The sequence below is a fragment of the Muscardinus avellanarius genome, assembly GCF_963383645.1.
Source record: "Muscardinus avellanarius genome assembly, chromosome: 11".
NCBI classification, from domain to species: Eukaryota; Metazoa; Chordata; class Mammalia; order Rodentia; family Gliridae; genus Muscardinus; species Muscardinus avellanarius.
Genome location: NC_137797.1, coordinates 27,273,075 through 27,291,443, shown reverse-complemented (window position 1 = coordinate 27,291,443; position 18,369 = coordinate 27,273,075). Strand labels below are relative to the sequence as shown.

Below are 18,369 nucleotides of genomic sequence, written 5' to 3'. Positions count from 1 at the left end.
CTTCCTGACCCAAGGACTGGGATGACAGGCATGTGTCACCACACCCGGCTTACTGCTTGCCTTCTAAATGAGTCAGGCAGTGTCCCATCTCTTTTTGTACTCCAGGACTGATTTTTACAAAATGAGAGTGACCTCTTTCTGGAGAATAAAGCTAAGTTGGCTCATAAACCATCCAGGCCTTTGCTGGGGAGGGTGGATATTGTTTATCAGGTCTGTTTCTTTTGTGGCTCTTGCTCAGCTACAGGGTTGTTTGTTTGTTTGTTTGTTTGTTTTTTGCGGGTCTGGGGATGGAACCCAGAGGCATTTGACTTCCAAGCTACACCCCCTGCCCTATTTTTTATTCTTTATTTTGAAACCGGGTCTCACTGAATTGGGATTACAAGCCTGCACCCGGCTTCAGCTACAGTTTTCTATTTTGATATTTTTTATCCTGAAAGGCAGCATGATATAAGGTATGGGCTCTGGGAGCCGGGCGTGGTGGTACACGCTTGTAATCCCCGCACTTGGGAGGCTGAGACAGGAGGATTGCACAGATTCAAAGCCAGCCTCAGCTACTACTTAGTGAGGCTCTCAGCAACTTAGTGAGACCCTGTTTCCAAATAAAATATAAAATAGATCTGGGAGTATAGCCCGGAGGTAGAAAGCCTCTGGGTTCCACCCCCAGTACCACCAAAAAACAAAACAAAACAAAAGGTATGGGCTCTGGATCTAGACAGCCAAAGAAGTCCTCTCTTAACTATTTATTAGTCATTGTGACTTTGATCAGGTTACTTAAACTCTCAAAGCTTCAGTTTTCTTAATATTAAGTGAAAGAACACCAGTATCTCATAGAGCAGTTGTCAAAATTAAGTCAATTAATAAAGTAGCCCTCAGCCCCTTAATTCCACCCTAACCATTATAAACTATATCATCCGTATTCTTCTGCTCTCTGGATTCTACTTGGGTTCAGCCAGTGAGAAGGACGTGCAGATCAGAGGGTAACAAGAGCGCACTGGAGAGGTGGGGTACTCTTGTTCCCTTCCACAGAGCTACCTTTTTTGTTTTGCGGTACTGAGGATGGAACCCAGGGGCATTCTACCTCTAAGCTACCCCACCAGCCCTTTTGAAACAAGGTCTCACTGAGTTGCAGAGGGCCTCACTAAGTAGCTGAGGCTGTCTGCAAACCACGATCCTCTAGTGTGAGCCTCCCGAATGCTGGGATGACCAGCCTGCACCACCACGCCCGGCTCTAATGCCACCGTTCTAACTGGATGATTCCTCTCTTGTAGCTTTGGCCCTAATTCGGTGTCTGTAGCACTGCTTCTTTTCTCTGGCCTTTACTTCCTGCTGTTGCTGGTCCCTGGGTACTGCTGGTTGCCTCACTGCTGCTCATAGCTTTATAAATGTTCTCTCTTCTTTTTTTTTAATCCTCTTCTTATTTTTTATTTTGAGTCAAAAGTTTGCCAAGTTACCCAGCCTGGCCTTGAACTTTTTTTTTGGGGGGGGGGGTGGTACTGGGGTTCCTGGAAACCCTTCTACCTCCAGGCTACACTCCCAGACCTATTTTATACTTTTATTTGGAAACAGGGTCTCTTAAGCCAGCAGGGCTGGCTTAGATCCTGCGCGATCCTCCTGTCTCCGCCTCCCAGGCGCGGGAATTACAAGCATGTGGATTACAAGCGTGGGCCACCATGCCCGGCTTGGCCTTGAACTTTTTATGCTCCTACCTCAACTTCCCAAGTAGCTGGAATCACAGGATGCGCCACCATGACCAGCATAAATAGTCCCTTCCGGGGCTTGTATGTAGCTCAGTGCAAAGCACAGCCTTACAAGTGCAGTGCCCTGGGTTCAATCCCCAGTTCCAAAGGACAAAGAAAAATTAAGCTAAGAACAAAAAATAGTCATTTTCACTAAACTCTTTCCGGAACTGAAAGTTTGTAAGGCATGTTTCTTTGCCACCTATGATTTCGGCCAGTGCTGAATTTAAGGTTTGCTAAATCAGACCTGTTTCTAGGAGCTAAGTACTATAGCAGCCATATAGCCTGGTGAAGAAAATTGAAACACATCTATCTACCATAAACAGATTGATTGATTGATTGATTGATTGAGACTGGTTGATTCTGAGGACTGAACCCAGGTGTATTCTACCTCCAAACCAGAACCTCACCCCTTTTTTATTTTTTATTTTAAAACCAGGGTCTTCCTACGTTGCTGAGGCTGACCTTGAACCTGCGCTCCTCCTGTCTCAGCCTCACAAGTACTAGGATTACAGGCACTGGCCACCGTACCTGGCTCAGAAAGAGACAAAGTGGTCTGATTATCGTTGAAAGGTAGATGCTCAAACTCTCTCAGGACAGCTGTGCTCATGAAGCTGATAACACATGGTCATGAAGACAAAAAGGGAGAGAGAATGGCCGAAGGAGCAAGAATTAGACCTCTGTTTCCCTCCACCTTCCTAAGCTCTCCCAGGTACACCTAGTTGGAGGAACTTGAAATCTTAATGTCTAGAACTCTAGCTGCATGATAATTTGGGAAGAGTCAAATACATACATGCCTTTGCAACACAACAGGCCCACTGGAAGCTAGAATGGAGACTGAACAAGCCAGTCTACCATACCTGCCAGAGGGCCTGGCCTCTCCTCCCCACAAGATGTATTCATAGCCAGGCATGGTGGCGCACGCTTGTGCTTGTAATCCCAGCATTCGCGAGGCTGAGCCTGGAGGATCGCAGTTCCTGTGCACAGCCTGGAGGTAGAATGCCCCTGTGTTCCATCCTGAGTACTGCAAAAAAAGAAAAAAGATTTATTCATGATATTTTTGGCAGAGTTAGTGTAAAGCTGTTATTTTAACACTTTTCAGAGTCAGAAATGAGACTCATTTACATCTTTAGACTCTCTTTAGAGAGTCACATGCCACATTGAAATTATTATTTTTTTATACTGGGGATTGAACCCAGGGATGTTCTACCTCTGAGCTACTCCCTCATCCCTTTTCATTTATTTTATTTTGTGTGTGTGTGTGTGTGTGTGTGTGTGTGTGTGTGTGTTACTGAGGGTGGAACCCAGTACCTCCGGGCTATACTCCCAGACCTATTTTATACTTTATTTGGAAACAGGGTCTCACTAAGTTGCCGAGAGCCTCACTAAGTAGCCGAGGCTGGCTTCGAACCTGCGCGATCCTCCTGTCTCAGCCCCCCAAGTGCGGGGATTACGAGCGTGCGCCCCCACGCCCGGCTTCATCCCTTTTAATTTGGAGCAGGTGTTTTGCTAAGCTTCTGAGGGTCTCCCTAAATTGTTAAGGCTGACCTCAAACCTGAAATCCTCCTGCCTCAGCCTCCCAGGTACTGGAAGTACAGGCGTGTGCCACCATGCCTGGCAAAATTAAAATTTTGGAATCAAGCAAAGTTTTAGAAAGTATTCCAACAGCATTTCTTCTCTTAAAACTCTTTGAGACATCAGGTTTTCATTTCCATTTCCTTGATGATTAGTCAATCTTACCATCTTTTTCCATAGTTTTAGTCACTTGTGTTTCTCCTTCTAGAAGTCAGTACTGAGTCCTCCTAGCCTTCTAGGAGCAGGTGTGCCCTGAGAGGAAGGTGTAGGAGAATAATTAGAGGAAGCGCGCGGTTCCCAGGGCAGACTCCCAGCCTCACCCTAGAACCTGACTACCCTCGTTTTATCAGGGCTAGATTCCCTATATACCTTCAAGGTTAACTCCATTATATTGGAACCTCACTCCCTCCTCTAAGACAATCCATTTTAATTGGACCTTTGACAGTAATCCTGCCCTGAGAGTGCAGCCAGGCATGGTCCTCTCTCTCCCTCTGGCTAAACAGCAACAGGACAAGATATAGAAAATGAGGGGTGGACACCCTGTCTCCCATGAGTATTAAGTAAAATAAATGGTGAAATACCAAGATTGTTGTTTGCTCTGTTATTGTAATCACCAAGATGTCCTGAGTGTTAGAATTCTCCAGTCACTTTTGAAAGATGTTAAAGCTCTGGTGTTAGCTGGACGTGGTGGCACACGTCTGGAATCCCAATATTTGGGAGGCTGAGACAGGAGGATCGCGAAGTTGGGACGCGCTGGTTTAAGAGACCCTGTTTCCACATAAAAAGTACAAAATAGGTCTGGGAGTGTAACCCTGAGGTAGAAGAGTTTCCAGGAACCCCAGTACCACCAAAAAAAATTTTTAAAGGCTGGGGAAGCCAGGTGTGGTGGCGCACACCTGTTATCCCAGTACTGGGGAGGCTGAGACAGTAAGTTCGCAGGTTCAAAGACAGCCTCAGCAACATAGTGAAACTCTTAGTAACCTAGCAAGATTCAGATTAAAAAAAAGGGTGGGGGCTAGAATGTAGCTAGGAGGTTGAAACCCTTAGATTTAATCCCCAGTACCACCAAAAGTAGGGGGCAGGCTGAGGGTGTAACTCAGAGGGTTCAATTCCTAGTACCAAAAAAAAAAAGTCTTTCTCTTACTTGAGTGATTATGCTCTTTGCACTTTTTAAAGTTATTATATATTTCTAAAGAATACTAAGGCAATTTCTGAAGTGTTATTGTGGATTCCTACTGGCACTATTGATTTGACTAATGGAAGGAAATTGCTTTTGTCTGTGATGTACCATGGACATTATTGGTTGTTTTAATAATAAAGTTCACTCTCTGGAATAAATTATATATATAAAGTTTAAGATATTAGTATATCATCTTATTTTCCTCAAAATGTATCTTTTGTTTTCAGTTTGTAGAACATAAATCCCTAAAATTGTATTATTTAAAATACTCTGGTTTCAGCCTGGCGTGGTGGCCCACGCTTGTAATCCCTGAGCTGGGGAGGCAGAGACAGGAGGATCGCGCAGGTTTGGAGCCAGCCTCGCTGGCTTAAGAGACCCTGTTTCCAAATAAAAAAATATATAAAATAGTTCTGGGACTATAGCCCAGAAGTAGAAGGGCTTCCAGGAATCCCAGTACCACCACTTATAATAATAATAATAATAATAATAAATAAAATACTCTGGTTTCAAATAGTAGCTGAAGTTAGAAGTAGCAAAAATCATCCTTTATCAGTATAATAGAGAGAATATTTATTAACAGCATTATAAATCACAACCCTGTTGACATAAAAGATGGACTGTTAAGACCAGGCGTGCAAGAAGAAACTACATGTTTAATATGATTTTTTTTTTTTCCCCAGTACAGGGGATGGAACCCAGGGGCATTCTACCTCCGAGGTACAGCCCAAGCCCAATTTTTTATTCTTTATTTTGAATCAGGGTCTCCGAGTTGCAGAGGACCTCTCACTAAGTAGCTGAGGCTGGCTGCGAATCGCGATCCTCCTGTTTTAGCTTCCCGAATGCTGGGATTACAAGCATGCACCACCACGCTCAGCTGTTTAATATGAATTATAAAAATTATCCTTAGGGAGCAATTCTCCTCTTCCCTCTTCATGTTTCTTCAATTTTTATTTCTTCACATCATCAGGGCTCCAGTATAGGTTTAAAATGGTTTTTCTTTTTAAAATATAAATATTTGGCCAGGCATGGTGGTACACGCTTGTAATCCTCGCGCTTGGGAGGCGGAGACAGGAGGATCGCGCAGGTTCAAAGCCAGCCGCGCTGGTTTAAGAGATCCTGCTTCCAAATAAAAATATAAAATAGGTCTGGGAGTGTAGCCTAGAGGTAGAAGGGCTTCCAGGAACCCCAGTACCACATATATATATATATATATATATATATATATATATATATATATAATTTGAAGGAAGTAGTAAGTAGACCTCTCTTTTGTGTTTTGTTTGTGTGTGTAGGGGTCCTGTGTGCCTGGATTATATATGTATCCTAAGGATTGAACCCAGAGCTTTCTGCATAGAAGGCAAGTGTCTCCCATTAAGCTATATCCCTGCCCTCTTTTACGTATTTTTATTGCATTTGTTAAAATCCAAGTCCTTTTGTTTCAAGATATGATACACATAATACTTACTATTTTTATGGTTACCTACTTCTTTATGTAGTTATATTAAAATTTTTCATTTTGTATAAAACTAGTCTGAGTCAAGAGACTGATTTACATTAATTAGCAATGAGATTCTGAGTGGATCACTAAATTTCTCTAGAGCTTGCTTTCCAATTGTGGCAAGGCCATCCTTTGTAGCAGATCATCCTTTAACATAATTTTCCTTTTTCTTTCTTTTTACTTTTTTTTTTTTTAACCCAGGGGCATTCCACCTCCAAGTGACACTCTCAGCCCTTTTTATTTTTTATTTTGAACCATGGTCTTGCTAAGTTGCTAAGGTTACCCTCCAACCTGCAATTCTCCTGTCTCAGCCTCTAAAGTATTGGGATTGCAGGTGCGTGCCACCATGACCAGCTTTCTATTTTATTTTGAGACAGGGTCTCACTAAATTGCCTCTGCCTCAGTCTCCCAAGTAGCTAGTTTGCATCCCACCTGAAAGTTTTCTTAAATATGTCTTGGAGGTAGGAAATTATCGGGTAGGTTGAGTAAATGAGAGTAAGCCCCTAGAGTCTTACATTAATTAGGAAATACAGGAAGAGAATTTGTGCACTTCTAATCTATTTCTAAGTTTAAAACCCTGGCTCGATTTTATTTCCCTGGTTCTGTACCAGATGTTCCCCAAATTCCTAGAAGCAAATCATGGTTTCTGGATTTAAGAGGAGAGGCCTCAAGCTTACTGTGCTCTGCAGAGGCACAGGCTTAGAGAGTGTGCTAAGTATTTCATCACTGCTGGATTTTTCAAGTACTGCTCACAGTACACATTGCAATGTACTGTTGTAATTCCTATAGCAAATCAAAATACCCACTAGTCTTTATTTGAAATACCATATTTATGGCTGTCCTTTATCTTTAAATCTACATTATAATTTATGTAGCTAGAAAACTAACCACCTATCTTTTTTTGGGGGAAGAGGATACTAGGGACTGAACCAGGAGGATTCTTCCACTAAGCTATACCTCTCAGCTCCCCCACCCAGTACTGGAGATGGAACCCAGGGGCATTCTACCTCTGAGCTACACCCCCAGCCCTATTTTTTTATTCTTTATTTTGAAACAGGGTCTCCCTAAGTTGCAAAGGGCCTCACTAAGTAGCTGAGGCTGTCTGTGAACTGCGATCCTCCTGTCTCAGCCTCCCGAATGCTGGGATTACAAGTGTGCACCACCACACCCGGCCCTTATTATTATTGTGTATGTGTGTTACTAGAGACTGAATCCAGGGGCACCCTATCTCTAAGCTACACCTCCAGCCCTATTTTATTTTGGAATGGGGTCTCACCAAATTGCTGAAGGCCTCACTAAGTTGTGGAGACCAGTCCAAAACCTGGGTGTGCCACCATGCCTAGCTTTTTTTTTTTTTTTTTTTTTTTTTTTTTGGTGGTACTGGGGGTGGAATCCAGAGGCTTTCTACCTCCGGGCCATACTCCCAGACCTTTTTCATATTTTATTTGGAAACAGGGTCTCACTGAGTTGCTGAGAGCCTCACTAAGTAGCTGAGACTGGCTTTGAACCCATTTGATTCTCCTGTCTCAGCCTCCCAAGCGCGGGGATTACAAGCATGCGCCACCACGCCTGGCTTGCCTAGCTTTTTGAAACAGGGTTTCACTTAGTTTCTGCACATTGGCTTTGAACCTGCAATCGTCCTGTCTCAGCTTCCCAAGTACTGGGATTCTAGGTGTGCTCCACTGTACTTGGCTTAAATATTACTTTTTGTTGTTGTACTGGGGCCTTAACCAAGGGCTTCATCTTGCTAGGCAAATGCTCTACCATTGAGCTACACCCCCAGCCCTATCACCTAGATCTAATAATGGAAACTTTGCTGATTAATCCACAACTTTTCATTTTATATCTCTTTAAGACCTTTATGAAAACAGATATTTTATTTCAGTATATATCTTACCCTGTCCTTATTTTGCTTTTACTTACAGACTCTCCCTAATGGGAGAGGAGAGGAATTCTTTTGAAAGAAAGGCTTCCCTTTTTTCTCTCTTCACTGAACCATAAATTCTTTTTTTTTTTTTTCTTTTTTCTTTTTTTTTAGTATAGGGGATTGAACCAGGGGCCTTGCATGTGCTAGGTGAGCCCACTGCTACTGAGCTACATCCACAACCCTTTTTATTTTGAGACAGTCTGGCTAAGTTGCCCTTTCTGGCCTCAAACTTGTGATCCTCCTGCTTCAGCCTGTGGAGTAGCTGAGATTAAACTTTTTGTTGTTTTTAACACTCAAGTAGGAGTTAGTGGGTAAGATGCATTTCAGTGGAAAATGGTAGAAGCCTATATCCAGAAAAATAGGAGTATATGTCTTATTTGCCCTATTGGCTTATTTTTAAACTTTTGAAAATACACTAATACTGACTAATATCCTTTGATATTAGGCATTTTAAAAACCCACTGTTCCTACCACCTTCTTCTGAAGTTGCTGAATAATGGTAGCACTGAAGGGATAATGTCCAGGCTTTTTTAGAAGAGCTGCTCCATAGAAAAATGCTTAGTAATGGCAGAGGCACGCCCTCCAGTCCCGTGGCCATTTTGTACTGTAGCTCTGGAGACACAAGTGGGAATCATCACGGGAAGAGGTGTGTGGACCAGGAGGAGACTATGGACCAGAGGCAGGGAATTCCTCACTCAGGACAATGTGGAGGAATTAGAACTATGCTGTCTGTGAGTAATTTAGCTCAACCTACTTTATGGACCCTCGGGAGCCCAATCTTGTCAATTCTCTGATTAGATTGTGCCGTGCTGATATCGCTGAACAATTAGTGCTTACATCTGGGACTTTTGGCATAACATCTAGAAATTATGTTGAAATATATAAATGTCAAAGAATATTTCCTATGATGTTACCCAGGGTTTAAAGGAGGAAAAGGCAGTAACTAGTTAATCCCAAATTATACTTTCTGATTGTGTACTGAATCAAAGAAAAGTCAATATATTCCGATTTCTATAGAAATTTAGTATACTGGCAAAGTGATTACTACTAATTGAGAAATTTATCTTTCATTGTCAGGTTTTGTTCTTTTTGACTAAGCTTTAGCTCTTTAAATACCTCGTTCATTAATAATTGAAAAAAATCACTGTCTTGTGTAATTTGGTAGTGACAGTCTTCCTTATCAGTTTATTTTGTGGTAATCTGAAGCTATACCCTGGAAAGAAATGAGGAAATTGTATCAATTGACAAGGGTTTATCCTTTCAATGGTATATTTCAAGAAAGAGTTTTATATATGATAATCACATTTAGACCCATGGTTTAAACTGTATTCAAAAGTAAAAGACTTTTTTAATGTTTTAAACAACTAATAAATAAAGGTTTCCAGGCAAGTAATAGTATAGTTTTCTTTTCCCTCTCCTTTCTTTCTTTCTTTCTTTCTTTCTTTCTTTCTTTCTTTCTTTCTTTCTTCTTTCTTCTTTCTTCTTTTTCTTTCTCCTTGTGGCACCGGGGATTGATTCTGGGGACAATCTATCTCTGTTCTATACCCCCATCCCTAATTTATTTTTTATTTGGAAACAGGGTCTCGCAACCGCGAGACCTTTGCTAAATTGCTGAGACTAATTTCAAACCTGCAATCCTGTCTCAGTACTGGGATTACAAGCATATACCACCATGCCTAGCTAAATGTTTTATTTTGAATACAAATCATTGAGAGGGCTTTTTTTTTTTTTTGGCACGGTAGACAACTTTTAAAAATATTTAACTTACTTTTTGCCATATATAGCTCCTCTATGGACAAATGAGAAGTCAATACAATTTTTTAAAGAAAAGGTACCTGTTAGTAAACTAAGAATTCTATAACTTGGGGATGGAAATCAAAGGTTTCCTGGTGAGGTTGAACACAGACTTGTGTAGGTGGGAAGTCTGCAGGAGCAAGTTACTTCTCAAACACTGCCCCATTTCAGGTTTCGGTGCCTCATATTGCCCTGTTTGTCACTAGTGTGCCTTTGTTTTCCTGTGGCTTTTTGTGTTCAGTATCAACTGCAGAGCCCAAATAACATCGGACAATAGTTAGCATTTTGCCAGACCCAATAGTGCCGTTTTGATATCATGCTGACATTTTAAATAAAAGAATATATAATAATTGAAGAGATCATTAGTCTGGATGTGGAAAAAAGCACAAGGTCATCCTATTCATTTGCTAGACTAACACTTAATTGGTTGCCTTCTCTTTTAGCAGGCCATATGCTTGAGCACCTTTTTCACATAAATAATACGTGAGTGTGTTCTCATTGTAAAGCATTCAGATTACACAGGGACAGCATCAGCTCTCCCTTAATCCTTGCCCACCTCCATTTTCTCAGAAGTAACCACTGAAGTTACTTCAGTGTGTTTTCTTCCAGGTCATTTTAGTGTGTGTGTGTGTGCTTTTGTGTGTGTGTGTGTGTGTGTGTGTGTGTGTGTGTGTGTGTGTGTGTGTGTGTAGAAAATCAACCAGAGGAGAACCTACACTGATTATACTTCAGTGAGAAAAAATCTCATGTGAGCAGAATCACATTTAATTAGGAGCCTTCACTGACATCGCCACACCTGCAGCAAAAGCTCCTTTAACTTCCAAAATGGGCAGCAGGAGAAGACCAAGGGCAGATTCCAGAGACCACTCATGGCCTTGTAGCCTGTGGAAAGTAACAGCACTGGAACATCTGCATGGGGATTGGCTCCTGGACCTCCTGTGGGTACCAGAATCTGAGGATGCTCAAGTCCCTTATGGAGAATTATTTGCATATAACCTACACACATTCTCCCATGTACTTTTAAATCTTCTCTATATTATTTATAATACCTAACACAGTGTAAGTGCTATATAAATAGTTGCTACACTTTAGGGAATAATGACAAAAAGTTGTACATGTTCAATCATTTTTTCAAATGTTTTTGTTTTCTGGGTTTTTTTTGCGGGTCTGGGGTTGGAACCCAGGGGCATTCGACCTCTGAGCTACAACCCCTGTCCTATTTTTTATTCTTTTTTATTTTTATTTTTTGCAGTACCAGGGTCGGAACCCAGGGGCATTTACCTCCGAGCTATACCCCCAGCCCTATTTTTTGTTCTTTATTTTGAAACAGGGTCTCACTGAGTTGCAAAGGGCCTCACTAAGTAGCCAATGCTGTCCTTGAAGCCCTCCTTGAACCACGATCCTCCTGTCTCAGCTTCCCAAATGCTGGGATTACAAGCGTGCACCACCACACCCAGCTTATTTTTTATTCTCTATTTTGAAATAGGGTCTCACTGAGTTGCAGAGGGCCTCACTAAGTAGCTGAGGCTGTCCGCGAACCGTGATCCTCTGGTCTCAGCCTCCCGAATGCTGGGATTACAGCGTGCGCCACCACGCCCAGCTCAAATGTTTTTGATCCATAGTTGCTTGAATCTGTATATGTGTAACCTATAGATATGGAAGCCAATTCTGAATTGTTTTTTGGTACAGTCTTCTTCCTACTCATGTCTGCTGTGGCTCTATTTCCTTTAGAGACTAAATTTCTAAATTGACAATCTACTGCCTTTGATTATTTTTCTTTGAGTTTATACCTGAAATTTTCTCTCAAGTTTTGGCTTAAATTAACCTTGGGCTAATAAATAGAGAGCGCCCTGTTAAGGATGAGTAAACAGAAAAGCCTGTAGATCATAAATACCAATTCTGTATGTGATTGAAGGAGAAAGATGCTATTCTCCAAAATATATTCGCAGGAAAAAAAGTATATTTCTTTTTCCAGATTCAAGAGGCTATCGTTTATATGACATTTAAAACCACTTGTGCGCCGGGCGTGGTAGCGCACACTTGTAATCCCCGCGCTTGGGACGTGGAGACAGGAAGATGGCGCAGGTTCGAAGCCAGCCGCGCTGGCTTAAGAGACCCTGTTTCCAAATAAAAAAAGAAGTATAAAATAGGTCTGGGAGTATAGCCCGGAGGTGGAAGGGTTTCCAGGAACCCCAGTGCCACCAAAAAATAAATAAATAAAACCACTTGTGAAAGGGAACAATTTGAAATAAGGATATTTTTATTTATTTATTTATTTATTTATTTATTTATTTATTTATTTATTTGGTGGTACTGGGATTCCTGGAAGCCCTTCTACCTCTGGGCTACACTCCCAGACCCTTTTTTTTTTTTTTTTTTTTTTTTTGGAAACAGGGTCTCTTAAGCCAGCACGACTGCGTGATCCTCCTGTCTCCGCCTCCCAAGCACAGGGATTATAAGCGTGCGCCACCACACCTGGCTGAAATGACATTTTAAAGAGAGAAGTATGATTTAGTTAATGCTGGGTGTGTGTGTGTGTGTGTGTGTGTGTGTGTGTGTGTGTGTGTGTGTGTGTGTGGTTGCTAAGGATGGAACCATGGAACCTAAGGGCATTCTAACTCCAATCTACACCTCAGCCCTATTTTTTTCTTCTTTATTTTGAAACAGGGTCTCACTGAGTTGTAAAGGGCCTCACCTATCAGCTGAGGCTGCCCAAGAACCGAGATCCTCCTGTCTCAGCCTCCCAAAAGCCACGCCCTGCTGACGCACACCTTTAATCCCTGTGCTTGGGAGACAGGAAGGTCTCGGGTTCAAGGCTAGTCTCAGCACTGTTTTGTGAGGCCCTCCACAACTTAGTGAAACCCTGTTTCAAAACAAAAAAATAAAATAGGGATGGGGGCATAGCTTAGAGGTAGAAAACACCTTGGGTTCAACCCCTAGTACAAAAGAAAAAAAAAGTATGATTTAATTAAAACCTGTACCTTCCAGGGATCCGCATTTTGGACATTACAGAATAGCATACGACGTGTGTCCAGCTTGAGAGACAATGATTGGTCATTTCTTCTCCATCTTCCTTTTTCTCAAAGAGACAGTTAAGAGTATATGACGGTTAAGAGTATAGGCTCTAGAATCGGACAAGCTGGGGTCAGGTTCTTTTGGGTAACTTTGAGCAAGTTGTAACTTCCCTATGACTAAATTTCCTTACCTGTAAATGGGACTAATACTTCTTTAGGAGACTATTTTTAAGTAAATGAAATATTATGAAGCATGCTTAATTCAGTGCCTGTAAAGCATGCCTTAATTCGATGCCTAGCATTGAAGCTATTCAACACATGGTAACTGTTTTTGGTGTGTTACTACTTTCCAGCTTTGGCTCTATTCTCTAACATACTGTGCTCTCTTGGGGCCCTCACGTCTCCTCATGTTATTATCTCTAGGTCATCTGAAGACCAAGGGCAGGCATACTACATAGGTGCCATATGGGCTTGTTGCCATAGCTATGTACTAGAACTCCAATCTCTGCACCAGCAGCCACTCTTCTCCAGATGTCTTAGGTCTACATCATTCACATTTGACTACCTCACAGGCATTCTGACTCATCGTTTTCTTCCTCAGATTTGTTGCTTTGCCACTGTTTTATATTTTAGTAAATAGCACCACCTAATCATTCAAACCAGAAACATAGTCATCATATTTCTATTACCACCACTTTCAATCAGAAACCAAGTCATTTATTTTTATTTTTATTTTTATTTTGCAGTACTAGGGATGGAACCCAGGGGCATTTTACCTCAGAGCTACAACACCCCACCCCCAGCCCTATTATTTTTTTATTTTTATTTTTTTAATTTTTTGCGGGTCTGGGGATGGAACCCAGGTGCATTCGACTTCTGAGCTACACTCCCTGCCCTATTTTTTATTTGTTATTTTGAAACCAGGTCTCACTGAGTTGCAGAGGGCCTCACTAAGTAGCCAAGGCTGTCCGCAAACCGCGATCCTCGGGTCTCAGCCTCCCGAATCCTGGGATTATAAACATGCGCCATCACGCCTGGCTTATTCTTTATTTTGAAACAGGGTCTCACTGAGTTGGAAAGGGCCTCACTAAGTAGCTGAGGCTGTCTAGAAACAGCAATTCTCCTGTCTGAGCCTCCCAAATGCTGGGGTTCCAAGCATGCGCCACCATGCCCAGCTTCATTTTTATTTTAATACCTAGAAACGTATTAAAATGTTCTATTTAATATGCCTCCTGTAGTCCAGTTTATCCAATGATAGACTAGTTAAATAAATAATGACGTATTTGTAGAATCCATGTGCTATGAGGACAAAAGAAATAAGGTGGAATATATGTTCTAATGAGGAAAGATCTCTAAGATGTATTAGCCAAAAGAATATGATGTCAATTTGCACCAGCTGCAATGATGCAGGCCCATAATCCCAGCTACTCAAGAGGCTAAGGCAGGAGGATGGCAAGTTTAAGGCCAGTCTGGGCAACTTAGCAAGACCTTGTCTTAAAATAAAAATTTAAAAAAGGATTGTGGTTGTAGCTCAGTAGTAGGGCACACCTGGGTTGTCTTGAGTAACACACACACAAACAAATACACACACACACACACACAAATACACACACACACAATTGAAGGCAATATCTATCTATCCTATCTATCTATCTATCTTTGGGGAAAGGATTTATAAAAATATTTACCTTTCAAGAGAGACTAGGAATTGAGAGTTGGACAAAAAAAAGTCAATTCTCACTTTATACATTTTTTTTTTTTTTTTTTTTTTTTTTTTTTTAGTGGTACTGGGGTTCCTGGAAGCCCTTCTACCTCCGGGCTACACTCCCAGACCTATTTTATATTTTTGAAACAGGGTCTCTTACGCCAGCGCGTCTGGCTTCGAACCTGCGCGATCCTCCTGTCTCCGCCTCCCAAGAGCGGGGATTACAAGCGTGCGCCACCACGCCCGGCTCACTTTATACATTTGTATTATGTAAATTTTTATTTAAAAAATAGCAAAGCAGCTATATGGGGGAAGGGAGGAGGAGCCAGTGTAGGGGGGAGGCACCAAGTACTGTCAACATGATTTACCTTATGATGTGAGAATATAATGTACCAGTAAAAGTATATTTTAAAAAATAGCAAAGCAGGGAGGTGAGGAGGAGAAAAACGAGGCTTGAGGAAGGGAACAGTTGAAATAAGTTTATGTCCATATATGAAGATATCTTTATCAATCTCACCAACATGTATGGGGAGGGTTGGAAGGAAGCAGGGTGGATATGGCAGAAAATACACCAAGTTATGTGTGCATGTATTTAGGTATCACCTTGAATCTCACTATGATGTATAACCACAGTGCACCAATAACAGTATAAAAACAAACAAACAAACAAAAATAGCAAACCAAAGCCAGGCGTGGTGGCATGTGCTTCGTGGACAGCCTCAGCTACTAAGTGAGGCCCTCTGCAACTTAGTGAGACCCTGTTTCAAAACAAAGAATAAAAAACGGGCTGGGGATTGTAGCTTGGAGGTTGAATGCCCCTGGGTTTCATCCCCAGACCTGCAAAAAAAAAAAAAAAAAAAATAGCAAACTCATAAAAAGGAAAAAAAAATCCATAGGTTAAGCAGTTGCACTTACTTTCCTTCTATAGGTGAAATAAGTTAGCTTGTTTGTATATCCCCAAAGAGAAATTAGTGACAGAAAACTACTGAAGCTATTCTAGCACTCACTAAATATTCGGTCAGTAGATGAGTAAGTGGTGATTACCCTCTGCTAGTCAGGTGCCATCAGCCCTCAGTTGTATCTTCAGAATAAAACAGCTTGTGAGGATCCAGAATCAGAATTTGGCCAGCAGTTGTTACAGACTAGAAGTTGCTTTTCTAAAGGGGTGTTTGGCTCTGAGATCTGCTCTTCTGGAGAAGGGAAGGAGAGAGTCCAAAGGGTGCATCAGGGTTAGTGTGACTAGAGCAGGAAGGGTTCAGACCAGGACAGAGGAAGTGACCAAGAAGAAAAACAGAACAAGGCTTTGTAACCCTATGACTGTTATCTTAGCTGCAAGATAGCCCCTGCCTGTTTGTTAGCTCAATAAAAGTGCTGGATTATGGGCCTCTAGGGCAATCACAAGGCCTTGGGCCCAGGACCACTCCCACTCACTTCAGGACCCCAGATATCAAAATCAGCAGATGCCAGTCCCTTAAATAGGATGGCTTAATATTTGCCTGTAACTTATACACATCTTCACATATTTTAAACCATCTCTAGATTACTTATAATATGTAATACAACACAAATGCTGTGGAAATAGTTATGACTGTTTAAGGAATCATGACGAGGGGAAAAAAATCTGTAGATGTTTAATTACAGATGCAGCAGGTTTTTTCTGTATATTTTCTTTTTTTTTTTTTTTTTTTTGGTGGTACTGGGGGTGGAACCCAGAGGCTTTCTACTTCCGGGCTATACTCCCAGACCCATTTTTATATTTTATTTGGAAACAGGGTCTCACTAAGAGCCTCACTAAGTAGCTGAGGCTGGCTTCGAACCTGCGCGATCCTCCTGTCTCAGCCTCCCAAGCGCGGGGATTACAAGCGTGTGCCAGCATGCCCAGCTTTCTGGATATTTTCTATCCAGGGTTGTTTGAACCTGCAGATAAGGGATGCAGATATGAGAACAGGTATGATGTTCATAGTGTGTCAGTAGCCAAAGGAAACCACTCAGTAAGCAGCCATTTGTGGAAGAGGATGGATGGATGTATGGATGGTTAGATGGATGGATGTGTGGATGGATGGATAGATAGATGGATGGACAGACAGACAGACAGTACTAGAGATTGAACCCAGGCACTTAACCTGAGTTGCACTTCTAGCCCTTTTGAATTTTTTTTTATTTTGAAACAGAGCTTAAGTTGCTGAGGCAGTCCTCCTTCAATCCGCCTGTCTCAGCCTTCCAAGTACTGAGATTACAGGTGTGTTTACTATGTCCACTTAGATTTATTTATACCTAACATTTCTAGTTGATATCCCCTGCCCAGTTAGTCATATATATGTTCCTTGTCTTGTGTTGACATCACATCAGAAGTTTTTTATTAGGAAATTGTTTTATTGGAAAACTGAAGTTCCTGTAGAATTCATCTTACAGTAGTTTAGTCCATGTAGAATTTTCTTGTACAGGTTTTAAATTTTAAATTATTATTAAATTGAACATGAGGTTATATGGAAAATTATTTTTCTCAAGATATTTTTAATACTATAATAACATTTCCTGGCCTAATTAAAGGTTTGTATTATTGTATTAGTCATCACCATAATAGTTACTTATTTGGATTTTATATAATCATCTTGTTAGCTGATTAAAATCTCAATGCATAAACTCTGATGCAGTTATTTTCTCCTTTTTTTTTTTTTTTTTTTTTTTGCAGTACTAAGGTTCGAACCCAGGGGCATTCTACCTCTGAGACACATTCCCAGCCCTATTTTATTTTGTTTTATTTGCGACACTGGGAATGGAACCCAGGGGCATTCTACCTCCAAGGGACACCCTCAGCCCTATTTTTTATTATTAAGTTATATTTATTTATTTATTTATTTATTTTTATTTATTTATTTATTTATTTATTTATTTATTTATTTGGTGGTACTGGGGGTGGAACCCAGAGGCTTTCTACCTCCGGGCTATACTCCCAGACCTATTTTCTATTTTATTTGGAAACAGGGTCTCACTAAGTTGCTGAGAGCCTCACTAAGTAGCTGAGGCTGGCTTCAAACCTGTTTGATCCTCCTGTCTCAGCCTCCCAAGCACTGGGATTACAGGAGTGTACCACCATGTCCAGCTTATTTTTATTTTTAAACAAGGTTTTGCTAGGTTGATTAAAGCCTCACTATTTGCTGTGGCTGTCCTTGAACCTCCTGTCTCAGCCTGCCAAATACTGGGATGACAAGCATGTGCCACCACACCCAGCTTATTTTTTTCCCTTTTTTTCTTTTTTTGCAGAGCCACAGATCAAATCCCAGGGCCTCAGGCATGCTAGGCAAGTGATCTCCACTGAGCTACATCCCCAGCCCCTTTGGTAGAGTTGCTTTGCAACCTGTTGAGTTGTTGGGGTTGAAAGCCATAGAAAAACTACTGACTTTCATACATTCAGAGTCTTACTTTTTGAGTCCATTAATCACCCAGGTGTGGTGACCCATGCCCGTAGTCTAATTACTTGGGAGGCTGAGACAGGAGGACCAAAGGTTCAAGGCCAGCCTCAGCAAATTAGTGTGACCCTCAGCAATTTAGGGAGATCCTGTTTCAAAATAAAATAATAAAGCCAGATGTGTTGGTGCACAGTTATAATCCCAGTACTTGGGAGGCTGAGACAGGAGGATCATGGGTTCAAAGCTAGCCTTAGCAGTGCTCTCAACAACCTAGTGAGAGTCCATTTCTAAATAAAATATAAAATCAGGCTGGAGCTGTAACTTTGAGGTAGAATGCCCCTGGGTTCAATCCTCAGTGCCAAAAATAAAATAATAAAAAAGGCTGTGCCTCTTAACACACATACACTCCCAAATTAATAATTCTCTACTGTCTAATACCTAGTCTGTGTTTGCATTTCTCTGGGTATCTCAAAAATGTGTTCTTTCCATTGTTCAAACCAGAATATAAACAAGGCTCATACATGCATTTG

The 18,369-nt window shown here is 41.3% G+C and overlaps 1 protein-coding gene across 2 annotated transcripts in view; it reads left to right on the top strand.

Moving 5' to 3' along the window:
* VEZT (vezatin, adherens junctions transmembrane protein) overlaps positions 1-18,369 on the top strand; it is a gene marked incomplete at both ends in the record, with an annotated part of 87,665 nt that overhangs the window by 6,168 nt on the left and 63,128 nt on the right. The window contains one exon of one of the 2 annotated variants that reach the window (XM_080705789.1): positions 947-977. The exons of the other annotated variant lie outside the window; for it this stretch is intronic. Of the gene's footprint in view, positions 1-946; positions 978-18,369 lie in introns of those variants that run through there. 2 annotated transcript variants of the gene reach the window in all.